General features: G+C 33.2%; 1 pseudogene; it reads left to right on the forward strand.

Moving 5' to 3' along the window:
* LOC143389689 (coiled-coil domain-containing protein 34-like) lies at positions 1-24180 on the forward strand (annotated as a pseudogene).
* Positions 24181-25551: the final 1371 nt, after the last annotated feature.

Here is a 25551-nt window from a genome sequence, read left to right on the forward strand (position 1 = left end):
ATGGCAACGCGGCACCTGGCCTGCCCGGATTGGCCAGGCCCAGCGCGCGGGGCCTGCTGGGAGAGCATGTCCCCACCTCAGCTCAGCAAGTTTGAACTTGACGGGCCAGACGCGGGCTGTGTGGCCGTGGAGTGTTGCTTCTTCCCCTCCTGGCATCCTGTTCTCTGCGGACTGCAGTTCCGAGTCTGAGGCCTCCGTGGCCTCCTTCTCCGCCTTCATGACGGGTCCCTGGGGGCGGTGGCGACGTCTATCTGTTGGTCGCCACTGCCTCAGAGCTGCAGCAATTCCACCATGTCACTGTTGTCTCCCCTCAGCCACCACAGCTTCTCGTTTGACGATGAACATGGTGAAGGAGAGAATGAGGAAGATGTGGACGAAGATGCCCATGACGTAGAGACCGAGGTGTTGAGCCTAAGAGGAACGGAGTTACCGGGGCACGCCAGGTAAACCTGAGGCTGCCCGACCTATACAACCGGTCCCAAGGTTTCTTGGACCCTTCCAAGTACCTTCAGCAAACCAAAACCATCTCCTGTCTTCCACCTTAGAGGCTGAGCAGGCGCCTGCATCCTTAAATGCAGCCCTTTCTGCAGAGAGTCCTGGGCCATTTCTTACAGATGACATGTTTTCTGATTCTTAGCTCTTTAATTGCTGCTATCTCAGTTTCCTTAAAAATGACCCGTATATAGTCTCAAACACACGAAACTGCTTCTATTTCAGGAGTTTTACGAATCCTCAGAAATCCAGATGGTGAACTGAAGAACTCTTGTCCATAATCTTAGTTCCAAAATGTGTTTTATGTAGTAGGTTGTAATAGTGTAAACAGCTGAAGCACAGATTTTAGTCCACGACAGCATGCAGAGGCAGGGTTGTGTCTGATCTGAGGACGAACTTTCAGTGGAATAGTTATTGTTGTATCAAAGAATATTTGAAGCAAAGGGATTATTAAAAACCATCATAATGTTTATTTCTACAGTGATTCAGTCAGCAAACATCTATGTTTTGCCACATATTAGTTTAGGTACTGGGGACCATAAATAAAATATACAAGATTTTATTAAATTAAAGCCCAGCTCGATCCACTCATTTTACATGTGATAAAACTGCATCACAGAACACAAATAAAAAGTCTAACTCAAAGGCATACACCAATTTATTAGCAGACCTGGGCCTAGTAGTGAGGTAAACTGATCAGGTTCCCTCTTATATAGCATGACTATTTTAGGGAATATAGAAATAGAAGCAAAAGGCCTATCACTGTAATAATGTAGGTCTATTTTGGGGTAAACGTCATCTTCAGAAGCCAATTTACAAGTTTCTGATCATCAAACTATATAAGGAACAATACAGGAGATCTAAAAAATGCAGACCAGAGAATCCATACTTTATGTGTGAGTGACAAGATGGCCCCTCTCTGTATAAGGAATGAATGAATGGAATGTGGAACCATCTGAAATGACCCATACATGGTTACAAAAGTTACTCTTTTAAAGATGAGTGGTATGTTGGTGGAAATGTAAACCAGGAAGAGTAACCATGCAGGCTGTCTAGGCTGCTTGAAAAAACAAGAAAGAGGCCATCTCATATTAACCTCATAGACTCAGTGGTAAGAGTTAGGGTTTTAAGAGACCATTTTCATCTATGTTTTGTAGGGATTATTTAGGACTTAGTGGGTATTAGATATTTTTAAAATGAATTTCAAAGATGTGTGAAATACCTTCTGAACATAATTAACAGGACTAAACAAGGTGGACATAGTTTATCAGCCTGAGGAATAAATGACCATGAAAAACTGCAGCTCAACTACTGAGACCCTGCATTAGCTTCCACAAGCCAAAATGCTAATCAAATGGAACCTGTCAAGGGAGGAGCCAGACCTATCTATGTCTCACCCAAAGCCTGAATGAGCTAATAGGGCTAAGGCTGCCTAAGCACATTTCATTCCCCATGAGTCAAAAGAATACTGAGGATGTGGGTCTAGAAAGATTGCAGAATTTGTTAGGTCTTGTGTGTGGCAAGTGTTAGATTTTTATTAGGTACTCAATAAATGTGTGTTGAATGAATTCCTGTTTCTCCTTCCTGGAGAATAGTTAGATACCATGATTATTTTCAAATGGTTCAGAAAAACTAGCACTTCTTTTCTTTTAGAAGATGACTGTGTTCCTTTAGTTGTTGTTCTGGATAGCTTGTATGGGATGAGATGAAGGAAGGCAGCCTGAGTCATAGCCCAGCCATTGTTTTGGGCTATCAGCATCCTCTGTAGAGTACAGAGAAACCAAGAGCTCTGGGATTTTATGCCTCTCTCTGCCCCTTACTAGCTACATCTGATTGTGGCATACTAGTAGAGTAAGGCTTCTTTGAGATAGACTCAGGCATTGGCTGCACATATCTATGTGCTCAGATTTGTGTGTGTGCTGGGCCTCATACATGCCAGGCAAGCATTATGCCACTCAGTAACACCCCAATCCCTCAAGATAATTATCAGTACAAGTAGACTTATGCTTAAAAGAGGATTAACCTTCAAGTGTAATGGCTGGGATTGAGAAGATGATCAAAGATGACCTCAAGACAAGATGATGAAAAGTATTTTTCTGGAGTCTTTTATAATATGCTTTGGGCCTACTGCTTTTCTATTTAGTTCTTTTCTGTCTTTCATATAACTATATTTAGGAAAGTTATGCCTTAATAAGTTTCTTTTCATAAATAGCTAATTATGAAGCTTTTCTTTATTAGGAGTATATCTGTAGTTTATATGCTATACATTTTGAACATGTTTGCTAAAAATGTTAAGGCAGGAAGTATTTAAAGTGTTATCTAAAAAAACTGATTTGACTAATTTCTTCTTTCAACAGTGTTTCATAATCTAGACCCTCAGTCAAAACATATTTGGTTTTCTTCTTTCCTTTTTTTTCCAGTCCTGGGGATTGAATCCAAGGTGCTTTAATCTACAGCCTGCTAATCTACAGCCCTAAAACTTTTTATTTTTCCATGCTGGCCTCAAACATACAATCCTCCTATCTCAGCCTCCTACATTGCTGGGATTACAGGTCTATGCTATCACAACCAGCCATGTTCTTGTTTATTTATTTATTCATTAATTCATTCATGTACTTTTCTTTAAGGAACTCATGGCAGGTGGCAGAGGGAGACCAGTGACAGGAAGCCGAAGGCAGTTAATCCAGAAGTTTTTAGAAAGTTTCCCAGACAATATAGTATCAGAATAAATCTTGAAGGAAGAATAGGAGTTAGTTATAGTAATAATTATAATAAATGGCACAGAATGTACTTAATGAGGGCCCAGAACTATACTAAGTGCTTTGCTTCTTCATGCAACTACTACTGTCATCTCCATTTTACAGATGAGATCTCTTTTTTAGAGAAATTTAAATATGTGCAGAAACTAGGAAGAAGCAGGTAGAGATTTTATCCCCAGGCTGTTTTACTCATGAAAGTAAGCTCTTAATCTGGCCATATGTGAAGGTAGAGGAAAGGCATTTCAGTTTTAGGCAAAAGCTGAAGAGTACAACACCATAGTGCATTTACCAACCCACAGAAGTTCAACATGACTGAAATGTAGAGTCTGGATCACCCTTTTATGAAAAGAAAGGCAGTAGTCAATTTATGGATGTCAGGCTAAGGAGTTTGGATTTCATCCTGTGTGCAAATGGGCCCTGAAGAACTTTGAGATGAGAAGTTACATGATAAAAGGATGCATTGGTAGGGGCAAATCTGGCAGCAGGTTTAGAGAATGATTTAAAATGGAAGGCTAGACACTGTTTATGTTTGGAGTGTTTGAAAGGTTTGAGAAGAGAATCACTTGAGAAAATTGAAGGATGTAGAACTGATATGACTAGTGATTGTATGGGCATGAGGGTAGGGGGAATCAGACATGGAGGGGGTAACTGGTGGAGTCAGATCTGGATTTCTGGATTAGGTAACTGGGTGGATGGTGGTAACATCCATTTAGGATTATAAAAGGAGTAAAATTTTTCTTAGTGGGGAAGAAAGAGGGTGGTGGATGCTGGAAAATGCTTAGATTTTTTTTTAATGGACTGAGTTCAATATCATGGAGCTGTCTATAAAATTGTTGGAAATAAGTCTGGAACTTAAGATAGAGATCTGGCCCAGAATAGCTGATCCAGATATCACCAGCATATAGTGATAGTTGAAGCTGAGAACAGATGAGGTCATAATGCAAGACTGAAAAGGAAATATGTGCCTAAGAAATAATATATTAACAATGTCTCTTTTCCACTTAGAATACAAGTTCTGAAAAGACATGAATGGATGATTAAATAACATAACCCCCCCAAAAAAAAAATTAGGGAAACTGAATCTATGAGGTAGAAAAAGTGGTACAAAGCAGTTGTGAGGCAATTGTTTGTTAGAAGGAACAATGTTGAAGATACACATACCTGAGTCTATATAATAAACTTGCCCCTGGAGCTATGTTGGGTACTAAACAACCTTCTTATCTGTGAGTACTGATTGTTAAGTTTTCCATAAGTTTTGTGAGGCTTATATATCCAGCCAAATCCTCTGTTCTTTATTTACTCATATAGTTAATTTTCTGTATACCCAGGAAAGTCAGACTGATAGAAGGTACAAAGTGGAGATGAAGACAATGATTAGAGATAACCAGATTGGAGAGTCTTGTATACTCTAAGAACTGGCAAAAGGTCATCAAACAAAATATTAAATGTTGAAGGAGAGAAGGGCCACAGCAGTTGTGGGTGTAGCTCAGTTGATACAGAGTATACTTAACATGAATGAGGCTCTGGCTTCAATTCCCAGCACTGAAAAAAACAAGGGTATATTTTTTTCTATAGCTTTCTATTTCAAAATAATTTCAAATTTAAAGAAAAAGAATATAAAAAACTTTTGTTCATCCTTTACCCAGAATTCCTAATTATTAAATTATTTGCTTTTCATCATTCTCCCAGTATATATGTACACATTACTTTTTTTCTATGCTATATAGTGGAGGGAAAGGGAAAGGTCTGCCCCAGGATCTGATTAACATTATGTGTATATGTGTGTATGTGGTAGTGGAGCTGTAGATATAGTTCAGGGGCATGTCCAAGGCCCTGGGTTCAATGCCTGGTACCACACACACACCTACAAAAGATTATGTGTACTAGTAGTGATTAGTGATTACTTGTATAGATAGAATTTTTAAGAATAAAAAAATAAAATTTTAGAAATAAATAATTTCCTCAAGTGACCTTGAGGCACATAGGTTGGGCTCAAGCTATTCCATTGGGTTTTTAAATAAATTGGTTTTTGAAGAGAGTGGCATAACTAAATGAGTAAAGTAATTCAAAATTAGATTTCCTTTTCCTGATTTTTCATATTTTTGCTTTATATAATTGATTCATATGTTTTTAAAATAACAGTATTGAAAATATGTTGTTAGATTTTGTTTTCATTGTATAGTTAAATGATTTTTGACTAGTAAGAGAAGTATTTCGTGTACAAGTTCTACAGTATCCTTTTTTTTCATAACAGTAAAGTTGAATCAGAAGATAACCAAGAAGAACAGAAACAGGTCCACTTAGGAGAAAGCAGCCTGACACCATGGGAGGTGTGGTTTGTTGGCAAAGAAAAAGAAGAACATGACCGGCTGCAACAGAAAGCTCTAGAGGTACAAGTAGACAGTATTCTTTCTATACGACAGTGAGCTCACAGAGTAGAGTTGCTGTTGTAAATTAAAATGTTAATCTTATTGTTCCTGAAAACAATGTGTGTGCATTTATTTGTATTTGTTTACTATATTAATCTTAATAAATCTAATTGTAGAAGCAGTATATTTATTAGAAGAACATTTAGAAAATATAGCTAAATATAATTAAGAAAATGAAAATCTCTTTTAATTTCACCACCTAATAATAATCTTTGTTAAAATTATGGAATATAGCCTTCTAAACTTTCTTCTATGTAAGTTTTTTAAAAAATAAAAACAGTCATCTTAAGAGTCCAAGAGGTTTGATTCCAGGACTTTCTTGGATTCCAAAATACTCAATGCTCAAGTCTTTCTATATAAAGGCATTTAATGTATATATCTCCCCATCTACTTTTAATCTTTTCTAATTACTTATATCACCTAATACAATGTGAACACTACCTAAGTAGTTATTATACTGAATTGCTCACAGCATAATGACAAGAAAACAATGTGTCCCTGCTCAGTATAGGCACAATTTTTTTGGCATATTTTCAATTTATGCTTGATTAAATCCATGGTTGCAGAACCCATGGATACAGAGGGCTATGTACAAATGTATATCTAGAGAGACATACAATAGAATTTTGCTCTTAGGTAAATTCAACTATATACTCAGGAAAAGTTCTAGGAAAGAAGAGAAAAATTTAAATAGAGACAGGAATCTATTCTACCTACCAAAGAGCATGTGCCCTGGCGAGTAAATAGATTTGTGTAACTTGCCATCACCTAAGCTCCCTATCCAGACTCACTCTCTGATTTCTTTTTATCACAGAAATGGTGAAAGATACTTCTTTTTTTTAGTGAAATAGTTTCAATCTTTTTCAATCTGTTTTTTTGCCTGTCATATTATTAATATATTTCCATGTTATTTTAATTTTTTTGTATTTTTTGGAGCTGCATTGGGGATCTAACCCAAGGCTTTGTGCTTGCTAGGAAAACATGTTACCACTGAGCTATACCCTAGCCCTCATTAAATATTTTTCAACATCACTATAAAATGATTGTTTATTATTGGCTGGGGATATAGCTCATTTGGTACAGTGCTTGCCTCTCATGCACAATGCTCTGGGTTCAATCCCTAGCACCACAAAAAAAGAAAAGCAAAGAAAAGAAATAGATTGCTTATTATTAAAGTATATTTAAAATGTATTAATGTGTTTTAAAATATAGTAAACTGGTACACTATGGTTGGTTATTTTAGTTTATTCTAGTTTGTTAGTAACCATGTTATTATAAAAAATCATGGGAACTAAAGCTTTGCACTTTCTTTGCCCTTTATGATCTTCCTTGAAATTTTTCATATTGGTTTTGAAATTAGTTGTTATTTTTGTGATGAGTTTATACCAGGTAGGCAATCATCTGTTCAGGAGACTTGGAATGATTCAAATGATTGTGTAAATTAGTATATTCTGGCATTTCCCTTTTACATGATACTTTGTATTCTAGAATACAAATTTATTCCTGGAAATGTACACTGTGAGAGTAGTATTTATTTCCTCTTAGCAAGCACAGGGCTTGAAAAAGACTTTGTGGTTTGGTTTCAGCCAGGCTTAATGAAAGCTCTAGTTCTAGTCTTTTTACTTGCTGGATGATCTTAGCCAATTTATTTAGATTCTATACTTCAGTTTCCCCATCTGGACAAGGTGGGAAAAATAGTACCTGTCATGGGATTTTTGTGAGGATTAAATGAAACAAAGTATAAAGATGGCTGATTTGGTTTTTTTATTGGTATTGGCATCTCTATCATTGCTAGTCATAGCCTTTAGAGAAGATTTTTTTTAAAATTTGTTTTCAGAATTAATGTTTATTTTTGAGACCCCAGTCTCTTCCCTTTACCTCAACTTTAGATTTTAACATTACTAGTTCTTTTAACATTACTAGTTCCAATGTTTAGTGTGGATTTTATTTTTCCTGCTTCTTTTTTTTTTTCTTAGACTGCTAGAGATCAAACCCAGAGCCTTGCACATGCTAGGCAAGGGTTCTACCACTGTTCATCAGTCCTTGGGTAGTGTTTTTGAAAAAAATATTTGTTCACAGTGAGAAATCTAATTTTTTTCAAGTTGAACATAACTATAAACCTATACATAGATGTATATACATATATATTTGAAAAAGTATCTTAATTTATTCAAAACATGGTATTCATTTTATGAAAGTCAATTATAATCTGTTAAATTAATTTTAGACTTACAACTTGGAAAACACTGGTAGAGTAAGTTAGTGGTAAAGCATAATTCATTTGCATTTTTTTCTAGCTACTATAGAAGTCACTTGTAAGGAGAATCACTATCAGTGAAAGGGGGAGAATAATATTTACCTCTTATTGTTATTATGAGGTCTAAATGAATATCAGAATATGGCCTACTATATATTAAGAATTCAATACGAGTTAGTTATTACATATGAGAGTATATAATAACTACCCTGAAAATTTGTTTCAAGAACAGATTAAAATAATAAATATAAAGCCCTTACCACAACCATTAAGCATATATCAGGGTATAATTATTTGTATGTATTAAAGCCTTTTCATGTTTTTAGTAATTTGACATTTCTATGGCTACTTCATTACTTAACTTTGAAGCAATTTACGATATTTTTGAATGAACCTTGCCTGTTAGTTATGCCAAGGAATTGTACCTATCAACCATAACATACGGATCATCTACTCAATGATTTGTTAGCTTATTTTGAGCTATTGTGGTCTTTATATTTTATTTCTTTTGAGTGAAAACTTTATTTTTTTTTCTTTTAAAGAATACTGCCTAAAACTATTATAGCTTTCTGCAGAAATAATATTTAACTTCTGTCATCCAGAAAGTGTAAATTGGAGGTACTTTCATTGGAAGTAGGATCAGTTTGCTTTGCAGGATATATGAGGGACATTTGGTGTTGTGGGACTGATGATATTGGTAGAAAACAATGCAGCATTAAAAGATGGCTTATCATCACAAATTTCAGCCGAAATCTATTTGGATTTTCATGCCTTTCTCTTTATTTCCTAAGTCATGCTTTCCCTTATTTTTCTATTCCCTAATTTGCTTACAAACCATATCATTAAAAGCACAGATTTTTGACCATAAGGAATTGTTTATTTCAGATCCTTATAAAAGCTAAGAAGCATGAAGGTGAGAGAAGTAACTTTGGCAAGGTTTAGGTTAGTGGCAGAGCTGGAACTGGTATTAAGTTCTTTAGATTTCCAATTTATGTGCTTTTTATTAAGAAACATTTTAGAAATAAATAGATCAGACTTAGTATTTGCTTTTTGAACTTATTCCTGCTTTCTTATTTTCTTCCTTTAACATTTAAAGAAAATTTTTTTTCAGTACCACGCAGAGGTACTTAACCACTGAGTCACATCTCCAGTCCTTTTTTGTAGTTTATTTAGAAACAGGGTTTCACTAAATTACTGGGGGCCTCACTAAGTTGCTGATTGCTTTGAACTAGTAATCCTCCTGCCTCAGCCTCTCAAACTGCTGGGATTACTGGCAAGTGCCACCATGCCCCATTTAAAGGAAAACGTAAAGGATAATTGAATCATTAAAAAGCTCATTTCATTCATGAATTGTTTTCAGTAACAGACATTTAAATTTGTTTTAGACATCTCTGTGAGATTGAGTTAAAAAATTGTTTTAACCCTTTACAGTTACCCTATTAAAAATGTTATACATTTATAATAATGTTGAAATGATAAACATGGTAAACACTGAAAATTAACATTGACATTATGCAAGCTAGCATATTGGTTTTGTAGGTTATTAAATATATTTACATTTTTATTATTTAAAATAATTCTTTAATTCTTCTAAGTTCTCTGTGGTCTTTGGCTAATTCTAATTTTTAACATTTGACTTAACATTTTAATGTAATCTGTTCAAAATTATAAAAATTATTTATATTGTGACTAGTCCAGGTCCTTTTTTTCCAGTTATTTTTTAGCCTCACCATTTTATCTTCAGCTATTTAATTTATCAGCCATTAAGGAAGGAATAGGGTAGGATATAGAGTTGGTGAAACTCAAAATTGTCAGTTTGTTTTTTGTTTTTGTTTTTGTTACCTTCAATAGTAAAAAATCATTTGAAAATAGGCAAAGTGTATTGAAATAATGATGCATGTTTAGGACCCTCTTTGGAGTTTTTTTTTCCATTACCAAATGTTTATTCTAAGGGAAAATAGCTATAATCCTGTTGAAATTCAGTGGTGTGCCAGAAGAACACACAGGGTCTTTTGGAAAGAAGACTCCTGCTGTATCCTGGAGGAGGCCTGCCTCAGTGGTGAATAGATGGAGCCATTCAGCATGGGAAATTCTAAGAGTAGCTAGCCTTGGAAGAGAGGGTAGTGTATGAGAATGTGATGTATATTCTGGGTAGGCAAATACTTAAATAGACATTATAAGAATACAGTACTATTCAGGTCAGTGGTAGCATTTTCTAGGTACTTTTGGATCTTTTCTTTATTATCACCTATATCAACATTAACTAAAATTTGGTATTCATAAAATAGTAATGCAACATCCTAATTGTCCCCCTTTTGAGTTACTTGAAGACTGTTAAAAAGTATATAAATATAATCAATTATGCTTAATCATACACTTAAACTTTTCTTTAAAAGAAAATTTAGAACTGGTTTGGAAAATTTTGAATGTATAGTTGTCAGATTTATATCTAGCCTTTTACTATATGTAAATTTATACACATGTATATACACATACATACACACATGTGTATCTGCACACCCACACACACTCTGTGTGTTTCTCCTTTTACTTGTTTTCTGGCACAAGTCCAGACTTTCTTCCCCTTATAGGGTATATTGTCAGAACCTTCTAGTCAATCTCCCTCAGAATAGTACTGATCATTTTAATTCCAGCCTTCATTCTTAATAAGAGCTCTAAATCATCCCTTTTGACTTTTATTCTTCATCATAGTGTTCAATTTACTGTCTTCAAAAAACCTCTTTCTATCTAAAGAGGAAATTAGTACCACACTTTAAATTAATCATCATCCCCACCCACATCTTTCACTTCTTTTAAAGTCATCTTCTCTCACTATTTTAAGAAACTGCTCATTTCTGACTATCCTGGTTCAAACCATTTCTCTTTGTCTTCCCTTTTTGTTCTTTTCTCCAAACTCCTTTTTTATACCCAGTAACTCACAGTGTAGCACTTTATTCTTTGGTATATAGAGAAAATATTAGATGAGAGACTTCTAAGATTTCATCTTTCTGTGTGTGTGTGTGTGTGTGTGTGTGTGTGTGTGTGTGTACATGCACAGTTCTTGTTAGATCAATAGCAGGCACTCAATTAGAGTGTATTGAGTGAGTAATGAAGGAATAACAGCTATAAGGTAGTGAAGAATCCTATCAAGGTGGATATTTGTTTTGTGGGATATGGTATTTCTAAGTTTGAAGATTTTCTAAGTGAGATAGGACAACTATTTTCTTTGCAGTGGAATTTTAAGATCATAAGTCATGGTAAACAAGTATCTTTTGATTAGTCATTCTAAAATGCAAAAAAAATATATATTCTTCGTGTAAAGTTTTATCTTCACTTAAGACCCTGGAATTAACCTGAGAGTTGGAAAATTGCTCGTGGAGGTAAGTATTTGGAGAGAAAGGAAAGATGGGAAGGAGAAAGGGAGAACAATGGAAGATTCATAAATGTATCTGATTATTAGTATCTAAGGAAGAAAGAAAACTAACAAGTAATTATGATTGTAGAGTCCGAGAGAAGTCTAGTTTGAATAGCTTTCTCAACTAAAGCCATAATTTAGTCGGTGAGTGACAGAGTGGTAGCATTCAACTTGTAGTTTTATTTGGCGGTACCTTCCACATTCTTTCTTCTGAGGAAATGCCCATACATGTAGATTCTGGTGACAGCAAGACAGTTAAATAATCTGAGGTATGAATTTGGTTTTGTTTTATATCCCAGTAGCTATAAAATCTGTGAAGAAAACTCTGATTCTTTTTTTCTCTATGGAAAACTGAATACCTTTTTTAGATTTCTTCTTGGGTATAACTCTGATTTAAAATTTTAATTTAGGAATTCCTTAATTCCTATTCTGTAGCTTCAGCAAGAATCTTGAACCTTTTTATAACTGTAAAAAAAAAGTTGCAATTCTCTTGAGCTACTGTGAATAGCTTACAGTGGTGCCAAAATTTATGTAAGGGAAATTTGATTTCAATGAGGGTAATTTAGCTGAAATTTAGTCTAAGAAACTAGTGTTTTGCTGCCAAGCAATTATTTGCATTTCTAAAAAATGACTTATATTTTTACTAATGCTTTCTTTCATTGTAGACTAGTTACTTAAGTAAGTTATTATCAATAGTGGTATATATTGTATAATGGAAACTATATTCTTGTTTAATTTGGTTAAGCTCAACCTTTTTAAAAATATGTGATTTGGGAACTTCCCTTAAACATTGCCTTTTGTTTAAATGAAATCCACAGGAATTAAATCAACAACTAGAAAAAAGAAAAAAAATGGAAGAACGTGAAAAGAAAGATAATTGCTGAAGAAAAGCACAAGGAATGGGTTCAGAAAAAGAATGAACAGGTAAAAAGGAAAAAAATGCATACACAAATCCTAACATCTCTTTTCAAAGTCTTTCTTCCAATTAGTCCTTAGCTATATTTTTCTTATATTTCTCTTAGGTTCTTTCTTCTTTGGGGTTTTGCTTTTGTTTTTTACCCCTACCCTCATGAATATTTATCAAGCCTCTTGTCTTCTTCCCTTTGCCCTTTACTCTTCTTTTTTTTTTTTTTGGTACTAAGGATTGATCCCAGGCATGCTTTACCACTGAACTACATCTCTGCCCTTTTTATTTTGTTTTGAAACAGGGTCTCACTAAGTTGCTGAGACTGTCTCTAACTTGCCATCCACCTGCCTTAGTCCCCTTGAGTCACTGGGATTAAAGGCATGCACTACAGAGCCTGGATGCCCTCTAATTTTATTCTTTTCTGTCCCCGTGAACTCTACTAGTGTCTGCCTGAATTCAGCAATTCTAAATATTTTTAAAATATTTTTAGTTGTATATGGACACAATATCTTTATTGTATTTATTTATTTTTATGTGGTGCTGAAGATGGAACCCAGCACCTCACATGTGCTAGTCAAGTGCTCTACCCCTGAGCTACAATGCCAGCCCCACCAAGTCTGAATCTTTAGACTTGAATTTTTTGAGTCTTGGATTTCTATCCATTAGATCAGCAGGCAACTCCAAATGTGTACACCTAAAAAAAATACCTTTGCCCCATTCCTCTTCATAGACTTTTTCCTATTATTCCTTTATTTCTATTACTTCTACTGTGTCTTCAGCCACTTAATAATAATAATTATTATGTTGCTCCAAAACATCCCTTCCTTTACTATATATAATTGCTGTTTCTATTTTATTTTCTGAATGGTCTCATTACTTCCTTCAACTTTATTGTTTACTTCTCCACACTAGGATATAAGTTCTTATAAGATCAGGAATTTTGCTTCTTTTTTTTCGTTCTCCAACAGCTTATCCATTACCACACATTAGAGGTACCCAGGAATATTTGTTAAATGAATAAACCCTTCCTGTATGTCTCTGCCAGATTAAACTTTGCTGAATAGATCTGACTGTCATTCCTTATGTTTAAATTTTTTTCATGTTCCACACCTGTACTGTCTTCTGACTGAGATTTTACCAACTCTAGACTGACTGGTTAAAGAGTCTCCACTCTATTCCCTGAGCCAAAGTAGCATTTCAGCCACATATACCATCTGTTTTATCTTTATTCTATGTAGATTCTTTTTACTGGGATTATTTAGGGAGCTCACACATGATAATCACAGCTGCCCCCATCTTCTTGGAGTATTAGTTTTACTGGAAATTTTTTTCAGAGGAAAATGTTATATTTTTATGTTAAAGCAAACATAGGTATATAAAGAAGGAGACTGTAAGTTTTATTTTTATTTTACATTTCAAAGTGCTGATGATCAAACCCAGGGACTTGTATATACTAAGAGAGCACTGATTTTTTTTTACATTATTTTTAAGATACAAGTAAATGTCCTAGAAATCTTGAGCTTTTGGCTATACTGCCCAGGCCTCAAGAGTATGTATTCTTGAGAAACTTTGAGAATACTTATCTTCTTAGTACTTTTCATTTCCTAATTTTTACATATGGTATTTTATAAGGATGGAATCTCATCATACCCTCTGTTCTAATTTTCCATTTGTCATCTAACTCAGATTACTTCCTACATGCAGATTGGATGTTCACATGTTAGAGATTCTTTCCTGTGGATCTTTGTTCAATTTGTATTAACTTTTATAGCACTTTATCTTATGGTGCTTTGTATTTTGTGTATGTTTTATAAAAAAGAAAAAAAATGGCTGTTTTGTAGTTTGTATATCCCTTTGCTTTCCTTGTAATTTTAAGATCCTTAAGAACAAGAATTCTTTTCTATATTATTTTTTATCCATTACAAGGTTTATAATTCTTTGCATATAGTAAGCATTTTTAATTGAATGAGTGAATGAATTTTCTTTTTTTATTTTTCTTTTTGCAGTGCCGGGATCAAACCTAGGGTTTCTCTCATGCTGGGTTTTACCACTGAGCTGTATTCCTATTCTTTCTTTCAATTTTATTGTTGTTGTTGTTGTTATTATTATTATTACTTTTTAATTTATGGTGTTAATTAAACCCATGGCCTTAAGCATGTTAAGCTAGCATGCAACCATAGAGCTATCCTTCATATCCTTACTTTCAAATTTAATACATTCTTATGTTGGATCACACATTAGAAATTTTTTAAAAAGGTGTTTATTTTGTCTATTTATTTTTATATGGTGCTGAGGATCGAACCCAGTGCCTCACATGTACAAGGCAAGTGCTCCACCACTGAGACACAACCCCAAGCTGATACATTAGAAATTTTAAAATAGCTGGGCATGGTGGCACATGCCTGTTGACTCCAACTACTTTAGAAGCTGAGATGGGAGAATCACAAAATTGAGGCCAGTCTGGACAATTTTCTGAGACCCTGACTCAAAATGAAATTAAAAAAGGTCTAGGGGAGGGCATAGCTCTGTGATAGACTACTTATCTAGCATGCATGAGGGCTTGAGTGGAATCCCTAATACTGCCCCCCAACCCCCATTTAGAAAAAAATTATTCTGCTATAACTTTGTTTTTTTTGTGATTTTGTAAGTTTAGAATGATATTGATTTTATTATTAAAATATAACTATGAATTTAGATAAGTATTCAAATTATAGGACAAAGTTTTAAATTTTTAATTATAATTTTTGTCCTTACCTATTGTTGAATCTGATGCCAAGTGATATTATTATGAGTATCAAATAATTTCAGTAAGTTGAAGATAACATAACCTTCATTATCCTGGCATTAGAAGAAGGAAATTGGTTAGAGAGGTGTCTCTGTGTGTGTGTGTGTGTGTGTGTGTGTGTGTGTGTGTGTATTATAACCATAAAAGTATTTGATTCTTACTTGGATTATGTTTGTTTAGAAATCAATTACTATGGATTGTGTTTGTTTACTTCATCCCCAAAAGAGTACTTTGAATAAATGTCACAATCAAAATAAGTCTATATGACGATTACAAAATTTTGGTTGACACCTTTTTGAAGTTTATATGAAAATAGTGCTCCATGTATGGTGTGCTCTCTCCTCTGAAGCTTCTCTTATCTTCTAAATTCATTCAGCTAATTTTACCATGCCAATCAAACATAATTGTTGTTTTTCTAAGAATGTAAGATACTGCTGAGGGATATATGATATATATTCCCTGTTTTAGTTAGTTGTAGTAGACCTAATCCAATTATTTTTGAGGTAAAAATTCTTTTAGAGTAAGTGGCTTGCCATAACATAAATCACTAATTATTGAAAGCAAGATTCAATAAGGCAGAAAATGATTCAGAGATGAACCCTGAAAAATTAATTTACCTATTCTTCAGCATTCTTGTGCAAGTTAAAGAATAATCGATCCCTCCTTATTTTTTCTTAAAAACTATCAGATTTTTTATTCAGCCTTAGTTACATTTACTTGTATTTGTAAAGAATGCTCTCGTGGTTCTTCTCTTCCTGTCTGCCATCTAGCTTTCTGTTTACATTTCATGGTGTGTGGTCCTCTGCTGCCTCCAGCTTCATTTTAGTTGTATATTGGGGTGCTATTTTCTCTAAGTCATTTTCACTGTGTTTTATCAAAAAATCAGACAAAAAGAATTTATGTATACATTAGTAAGATTGCTTTCTTCTAATATGACTCTAAATTGTGAAATCCTTTTAAAACAATTGGTTTATCTCATTGAGTACACTTAATATTTGTGTTGTTATGTTAATTTATTTTCCAAATTAATTTTTTAGACATTAATACAAATTTTGAAAAAGGCCTCTACTTTCAGTGTTTTAAAAGTTATTTAAAAATAAAATTGTTTTAAATTCTCAAAACACACTGATATTTTATTTGAAAGACTTAATTCAAATCAACAAGGTGTATGATTGATAACACTGTTATCAGTGTATCATTCATGCATTCAACAAATGTTTACTTAGCTTTTTCTATGTGCCAAGTAGGCCCTATTAGAGGAATTAAAATAGAAAGTCAAAAACTTTAAGTAGCCAGTTGTTTATTTCTTTCACTTTTAAGAAACAAATGTTCTTTCAGGGCACCATTTTAGAAAAGGAAGATCAATTATTGTCCTCTGTGATATAGAACCAGTGTGCTAGAAAATCCAAAGCCACTTAATGGCTGACTGCTTTCTCAGTAGCAGTGACTATTCTGACTGCCTGCTGTGCAATAAAATACACCTTTTTTAAGTTTATGAGTTGGACAGATATATGTACCTGTATAATTAATATGCACCAGAGTCAAGATAATAGAATGTTTTCATTACTCTGGAAAGTTCCCTTCGCATCCAACCCCCATTCCCTTCCAATACCCAGCCCCAGCTCCAAATATCCTGGTAATCTTTCTATTCTGTATATAAGATTGTGCTTTCTATACTTTCTTAAACGCAGAATGAAAGAATGTTTTGAACTTCTTTGTGTTGAACTTCTTTTGTTTTTAAATATATCCTGATATTTGATATATTGTTGATTCATTTTTATTGATTAGTAGTCTCCAATGAAATAGCACAAATTGTTTATCCATTGAATTGTTGATGGTCAGTAGATTGTTTTCCATTAGGAGATATTATGAATAAAATTCTATGACCATATATATACAAGTCTTTTGTAGACATTGTTTTCATTTGTTTTGGGTAAATGTTTAGGAGCTGAATTGTTGGGCTATGCGGTAAGAATGTGTTTACAAGAAATTGCCAAAGTATTTTCTAAGGTGCTTATACCAATTTATATTCCCATGACTATTTATGAAAGTTCCAAATATTTTACAACTTTGGCAAACCTTATATTTTCAGTCTTTCATTTTAGTTCTTCCAGTGTGTGTATAGTATATACCATTGTTTTAATTTTCATTTCCCTGAGATCTAATGCTGTTTCGCATCTTTTTATAAGCTCATTATATTAGTCTTTCAGGGATGCCATAACCAAATACCACAGACTTGGGTGGTATAAACAACCGAAAATTTTCTCACATCCCAGAGACTGGAAATCAAGATGGAGGTGTCTGCAGGTTTGGATTCTCTTTAGGCCTCTTGCATGCAGATGGGTTGTCTTTTGGTTTTTCTCTGTGCACACATATCTTTAGTGTATTTTCCTCTTTAAAGGACATCAGTCTTATTGGATGAAGACCTCATTTAAGTTTGATTAACTCTTGGAAGGCTTTATCTCCTCACACTGGGAGATAGGCCTTCAACATAGGAGTTGAAGGGACACAATTCAGTTTATTATACTTATTGACCATGGTAGGCAAGCACTCTACAACTGAACTACATATGTTGTTAGCTTCTTTTGGATTTGTTTTGTATTGGTTTAAGTCTTTTGCCCATTTTCTGAAGGGGTTATATGACTTCTTATTAAGATTTAAGAATCTGTAAGAATTCACGGTTGAATAAAACTTAGTGGCAGAGAGCATGGTTAGCAGGCTCTGGGTTCAGTCCTCAACAAGCCTCCTCTCCTCCATCAAAAGACATGTAGGAATTATTCTTTCTTTCTTTTTTTTTTTTTTTTGAGATGGGGATCTTGGTGGTATCACTTTGTTACCCTGGTTGGCCTCAAATTCCTGGGCTTGTCAGGTGATCCTCTTGACTGAGCCTTCCAAGTAGCTGGGAATATAGGTACATGTGACACTGGGTGAATTTTGTACATTTCTCTTCACTTTTTCTTTTCTTTTTTTAATGTGGTGCTGGGGATTGAACTCAGGGCCTCACTCAGACTAGTCTAGCACCTACCAATTAGCTAATCCCCAGTCCTAGAATTCTTTATGTATTCAGACCACAAGTCCAATGTCAGATCAATGCATTGCAAATATTTCCTCCCATTTAATTTTTTTTTTTTTTTTGCCAAGGACTAAATTCAGGGATGTTTACCTACTGAGTCACATCTCCAGCCAGCTTTTTCTTTTTTGTTTTGAGACAGGGTCTTACTAAGTGGCTTAGGAGGGTCTTGCTAAATTTCTGAGGCTGAGTTTGAAATTGAGATCATCCTTCCTCAGTCTGCTGAGTCATTGGGATTACAGGTGTGTGCCATCACTCATGGCCCATTTAATTTTTTTCAATAATATATCTTAAAGAGCAGAATGATCTTCCTTCCATCCTTCCTTCTATGGGGATTTAACCCATGTAGACTTTACCACTTAGATATATCCCCATCCTTTTTTTGAGAAACAATCTTGCTAAATTTTGTAGGGCCTCCCTAAATTGCTGAGGCTGGCCTTGAACTTTTGATCCTCCTGCTTCAGCCTCCCTATTCACTGGGATTATAGACACGCACCTCTGTGCCCAACTTAAAGAGCACAAGTTTTAAATTTTGACAATATTCCATATTTCATTTTTTTCTTTTATGGTTATGGTCTGTATGTCTTTATTTAAGAAACATTGTGTAGTTCAAGAGTATAAATTATTTATTGTTTTCTTCTAGAAGTTATAACTTCAGCTTTACCTGTATGTTTATTTTGAGTTCATTTTAATATTTGGTTGAGTTAAATGTTGGGATTCATTCATTTTTATACATATATTCAATTGTTCCATTGTTAATTGAATAGATAATCCTTTCCCTATCAAATTACCTTGGCACATTGTTTAAAATCAATTGACCATACACACACACACACACACACACACACACACACACACACACACATACACACACACATACATAGATCTATTTCTGAATTCTATTCTCTTCTATTGATTTATATCCTGTGTCAGCAGTAATAACTTGTTACTACAGCTCTATAATTCTTGAACTTATAGTTTTTAAAAAAATAGATAATTTAAATCAACTTTTGTCTTCTTTTCCAAACTTATTTTATTTTCTTTGCAACTTTCTATATGTAATTCAGCATCTGATTCTGAGATTTGCTAATTATGCCTGCTTGAATAGTGCCTGGCACTATTGGAATTTTGTTAAATGTGTAGATCATTTTGGAGAAAATGACTCTTAGTAATATCAAATTTAAATTCTATGAATATGTTTTTTCTTTCAATTTATTTGTCTTATTTCTCATCAGTTTTATTTAGTTTTAATGATGGTATTATGCATCATTTGTTACATGTATTTCTAATTATTTTACATTTTGGGCTATAGAGCAGTTATTTTGCCTTGTTTCTGATATTATGTTGTAACATAAAATTAATTTGTGTAGTCATTTGTTATTATTTCTTCCTTAAATGTACATTGCAAACTGCCAATGAAGCTATCAGAAGCTAGAGTACTTTGTGGTAAATTTTGAATTGTTTTATAATAAATGGTTATCCAGATACTATTTCTTCTTGAATTAATTTTGAGAAGTAGTATGTTTTAAGGAGTTTTGACATTTCACTTTGATTTAAATTTTTTGGCATAACATTCTTTTTGGCATTCTTCCATGTCGAAGTCTTTGTGGTCTATAGTGATCTACTACTTACTGTGTGATCTTAGACAAATTACTTACCCTCTTGTGCCTTCCTTTCCTCCTTTGAAAATAGGATAATAATAGTAGCTACCTTATACTGGGATTGTAAGAATTAACTGATGGTCCATATGTATAATAAAGTACAGAGAATAGTGTGAGGTATAGATACCAATGAAGTGTTAGTTTCTGTCATTGAAAACATTGTAGGGACTGGATGATTTCTTGTTGGTGAGGTTAGGCAGGAGAGTCATACATCACATAGATTAAGAGAGATATATTCCAAGACCATTTTCAGTTTGTAGGTTTTCTGCCAGTGAGGAGTAATTAAAACCCATTATTGTTCCATTGTCTATTGAGGTTTTGTTATGAAAAGATTCCTTTTCACAGCTAATGGCTGCACAGCAAGAAAGAAATGTATCAACTTGAGGAATGGTGCAAGCCCTGATTTTCAAGACTTGCTTTTGCTGCTCAGCACTGAACAGGACATATATTGTATGTAACTGATGTTTGTTAATTGGGTGTTAATTCATATTACAGTATTTTACAAAATACTTTCAGGGAAGGAAATTCTCTTTTTGGATCATCTTTCTTTGCTCCATGAAAACTGACATATATATATATATTCCATATTCCTTTTATACCTTTCAGATTAATTTCTAAAACTTTGATAAAGAGAACTATCCATGCCATTATTTATTTATAATTTAACTACAGTCCGATGGTTATCACTGAGTTATAGTCTATGTCAAAAAAATTTTTTTTTTCTGAAAAGGGCCAGATCTTAAACATCTCAGGTTTTCTGCCATGCAGTCTCTGTGTGAACTATTCAACTTTGCTATTGTAGAATAAAAGAAACCGTATGCAAATATATAAGAGAAATGAGTTGGCCATACTTATATAAAATGTTGTTTACAAATACAGATGGCCTGTGGGCCGAATTTGACATTTAGCCTTGTTTGCAAGCCTCTGATCTATATAAAACAGTATACCTAAAGATTTGCCCCATTATGTCCTTATATGCAATCTTCAGCAGGCATTATTCATTTGAACTCTATAACTCACTTTTGGTGAATACTTATCCAAGTATTTGTATTGACAAGTTGTCTATCTAGGAAATGTTTATATACATGAGGGTAAACATCCATTAAAATACTAAGATTCAGCAGTCTAACAGATAGTAATATTTATTCACTAATTTATTTAAAGAATATTTATGGAGCACCTATTATTTACTCAGCACTATCCCAGTCGCAGGTATACATTGGTGAGCAAGATCTTTGTCAGTTCCTAATGAAACTTACAGTCAAGCAGTAACTACCTGTTATTGACATTGAACAGGTAATTGCAGTATGTTATATATTCTCATAAACTATATTGTGGCAACCACTGTTACACCACTTATTTTAAGAATAATAGAAGTTTAGAAAATTATTGCACATAACGATCTTTCCTTATGTGAGAATAATTACAGGTATTTCAATTAAAATTTCTATTTTTATTTAAAAAAAGGAAATAAAGAGAACAAAAAATGAATAAAGAAATGGAGGAGAAAGCAATGAAAGAACTAGGGAAAGAACATTTGCAAGAAAAAGCCAAAGAAAAATATCAAGAATGGTTAAAGAAAAAAATTGCTGAAGGATGTGAGAAGAAAAAGAAAGAAAATATATTTTTATTAAAGCAGCCAGTTAGAATATGTGTTTTTAGTCTTCATAGGTGCCAAGTATATTTTAGAAACAAATATATGATTAGAAAATTGACTGTATCATAGCATAAATATATGAAAATATCTTTACTTAGATTATGCTGTCTTTAAGCTTCAAAATGAATATGTATTTTTGGTTTTCTTACATTGAGTAATTTCAATAAGCCTATATATTTTTCAGTCATATTCAAAATTGTTGTAAGTTGTTTTAACTATTTTTCAATATACTTTTATCTAGTCATATTACTGTATCATAAATTACTTTAAAAGGAAGGTGGATTGCTTTCTTTTTCTTGGGTTTGATATCTTAAATTGTTTAGAGGAAGACACATTAATATCACATCCCTGATCATGTTCAATTTTATTCTCAAATTATAGAAATATAATTCAATATTGTGGCCAGTAAGCCATTGAGAGAGGAAGCAACTGGGAGAAAAGACTCAGTAGAATTTGAATGGAATGTTTAGTTATAGAATATCCTTGGAAATGCTTTGGTCTTGTCATTTTAAGGAAAAAAAAAAAAAACAACGGCAAGCCGAATTACAAGAGAAAAAGGAAATAGCAGATAAAAAGTTTAAGGAATGGTTGGAAAATGCAAAAAGTAAACCTAGTCCAGCTGTAAAGAGCGATGGTTATGCCAATGGAAAACTTACAGGTTAGTTTTTATGTTATGTGGCTTACATAAGTATGGTTTGCAGAAGCAAATTTTATACGTTTTGTTTCTTTTTCACAGAAATAGAAACTTATAAAATTTATTTTTCTTTCAAATTACTATCTTTTAGAAAATTATACTATGTTGGTAGGAATTTATTCATTCTCCATAAATGATATATAAATGTAATGGTTGTAAAACTTCAAACTTACACTTTTAAGCAATGATTTCTAACATTAGGAAATAAATGAAATTCTCAGGGATTAAGTTGTCGTTCAGTCACAGAGCATGTCCTTAATATGCATACGGCCCTGGGTTCAATTGTTAGCATCCCTGTTAGTGCTCTTACATTCTTGGATGAAAAAGCCTTACTCAGGGTGTTTTTAATGGTTCATCTTGCCTACCCTTTTTCTAACCTTCTCTAACGCAGAGCTTCCAGTGTCTTTGGCACATTCTTTGTACAGGGTGGGATATAGATAGCACATGATCAAACAGAACCAATTGGCCTTTAGGCTTGATCTGATGATAAATGTCATTGCATGTTTTTCTTTGTGCTTTATGTTGAAAGCTCATACCTTGATGACAGCTGCCTTCACTTGTTTAAATGATTTATTATTAAAAATACTCCCATTCTGTTTTGTTCACACAATGGAACATATTCCAGACTTTGTTTTGACTATCTTGGTGAAGTGTGTGTTGACATATTATGCAGTCAAAGTGGGCTGCCATGGTCTGAGAGACACATTCCTGCTGTCAGGATTAGGCCTCTCTTATATGTCATAGAGGTCATTCATTATATCCATTAATCCATTTTAGCAACTGAGGATGGCTTCTTCCTCCTCCTTCTCCTCCTCTTTCTACCTCCACCTTCCTCCCTGCCACCCTGCCTCCATCTCTTTCTTTCTTGCTTAAAAACGGTCAATAAGCAGTGATTTTAACCTAATGATTAGATAGTAAAGCTAAGATTTTAGATGGGAATATACATATTGACTAGAAATTAATTGCTAAAACAATGGAATATTTTATTAAATTACTTTGCTTTTTAAATGAGTTTAATTATTTTTTATTTTATTGGTTCTCTTATTTATACATGAAGGTAGAATTCATTTTGATATAACTATACAAATATGGGACATACCATTCTTATGGATGTACATGATGGTGTATTTACATACATTATATGAAAATTATTTTGAATTCATTTCACTCTTTTATTTTCCTATCACCATCCCTTCTCTTCATTCTAATAAGCAACATATTTGTCTGCATGCTGTACTTCTCTTAAGTCTTTATTTTTTATCCTATCATTTTTATGAATTATGAAATAAAGGAATTTGTGTGCCTATAATGACCAAAGGATTTGAAGATAATTTACAGAATGTTCTTACTCACATAGTTATTATTGTCAGGCATCACAAGTTTTAAACAGTATGTTCATCAAAAGATGCTCTCTAATTAGTAAAAAGATCGCACTGATTCTGTGAAATCATATTAACTTGAATAACAGAAAATCAAAATTCCCTGGTTCTAAACAAAAATCTTAATTCACTTTAGCTGTATAAGCAAAATATTTTTTTCTGTAAATCTTAGTCTCTGACAAGGGGAATGTAGTTCACAAATAACTCATTTCCTTGATAGGGTTAAGAAAATGAAGATTTTATTAATTTTTTTTTCTGAAATTAATTCCATAGTAAAAACTTTACAGGTATTATTATTTGCATAGATTTTAACAATATTATTTGCATTCTCAGCATTAAATTTTGTATATGTTTCAACAATATTGTTTGGCTTCTCAGAATTATCTTTTACTACATTGCTATATTTGAAAGTGTTAGTTTTTTTAAATGTATTCAGATTAGCTTGGTGTGTCAGTGATAGTTTGCTTTTTTGATAGTTTAACATTTTCTAGGAATTTTAAAATAAGTAATTTTTCTCAAGAAGTTTAGTTGTTTTGTTCTGATTTTTCAATGATTGTTGGTTTTTACAGTGGAACTTCTTATCCAGAACCAGCCTTTTATAATCCAATTCCATGGAAATAAATTCATATGCCACTTCCCAAAGAAGCTAACGATCTATCAGGAAAGAAGAATTAAACACCTGTGATAAGAGAGCCACACAGGTCATCTCTGGTAATTCATAAATCCAGAAGCAATCTTTGCCTTGGAACTCTGTGAAAATGGAAAGATAGTATATGTGGAAAATACTATGCTTTTACCTAAAGCTACTTAATTTTGAAATCAAAAAGATTTTTTATTTCTCAATCAGCAAGTTAGTACTTGAGGTGATTATTGACATACTAATTTTTGTATTTTATATGGAGTCTGAAGGATTAATTGAGAAAGGTATTTTTTACGTTTTGGTTTTTCTTTTAAGATTGATCTTGGCATATTGTTTTGCATGATAAATCTAACAATTTTGTTTAACTTGTATTAAAACCACAGTGTAATAACCATAAAACCAATTTTTTTCCTGTATTATTTCATACTCTAATTGTTTTCTGATGTTTATGTTAAGAACATAATGTTAAGATTAATTTGTCCAAATATGCATTTCTAAACTGCATGCTTTTCTAAATGGGTTAGAAACCAAGAATAATCAAAAACAGTCTTTGTTTATGGCTTTTAGTATACTTTTCCCATTTAGATATTTTAAAAATAACTGAGTAAAAGTTTATTTTATTACAGAAATAAGAGTTGGGACTTTCAAATGAAAATCTAAATACCTTGTTTTATGCTCTGCATCTTAGATTGATGTGTCATAATCTTGAGACCTTAGTAATATTGTGATTTATTTTGTAAAAATACTTACGTTTTAATTGTACTTCTTTTTTAGCTTTGAAATTAGGATTGTCATTGCATTATTTTTTAATATCGAAATGTTAATTGTTAAGTTTTATGTTCCTGAGGTTGAAATCACAGATCTTATTAATAAACACATTTTAAGGATAAAAGTTGAAATGATTACCTAAATAGCACACATTTTTTACTAAATTTTAATAAATGTGCTTTCTAGGAAAACCTGTTATCTTTTTTAGGGCCTGAGAAAGAAATGAAAATTTATTCATTTGAAAGTGATTTATATTTAGAATATATTCCATATTTTTGCCAGATTAGTCACCGGCCAAGTTTCTGGTGATCAGGTAGTATGTTGAACAATGCAAGGACAGCAGAATTTTTTAAGCATAATCATGTAATCACAACTTTAGAAAAATGCACTTCTAAGCATCGAACAATTTGTTATCAATCAGTATGGTTTGTTTAGTCAAAATGTTGGGGAGATTTAGGTTTAGTCTGTCTGTTTGTTTTCATGCAGTACTAAGGATTGAACCTAGAGCCTCACACTCACTGAGCTATGCTGAGCTATGTTTCTGGCCCTTGTGAACCTTGACCATATTTCTTACAATTCCTGAAATAGTTACACTTCCAGATAATCATTCTATTTGAGTAAATTTGCCTTTATAGAGA

This window comes from Callospermophilus lateralis, unplaced genomic scaffold (assembly GCF_048772815.1).
Source record: "Callospermophilus lateralis isolate mCalLat2 unplaced genomic scaffold, mCalLat2.hap1 Scaffold_63, whole genome shotgun sequence".
NCBI lineage: Eukaryota > Metazoa > Chordata > Mammalia > Rodentia > Sciuridae > Callospermophilus > Callospermophilus lateralis.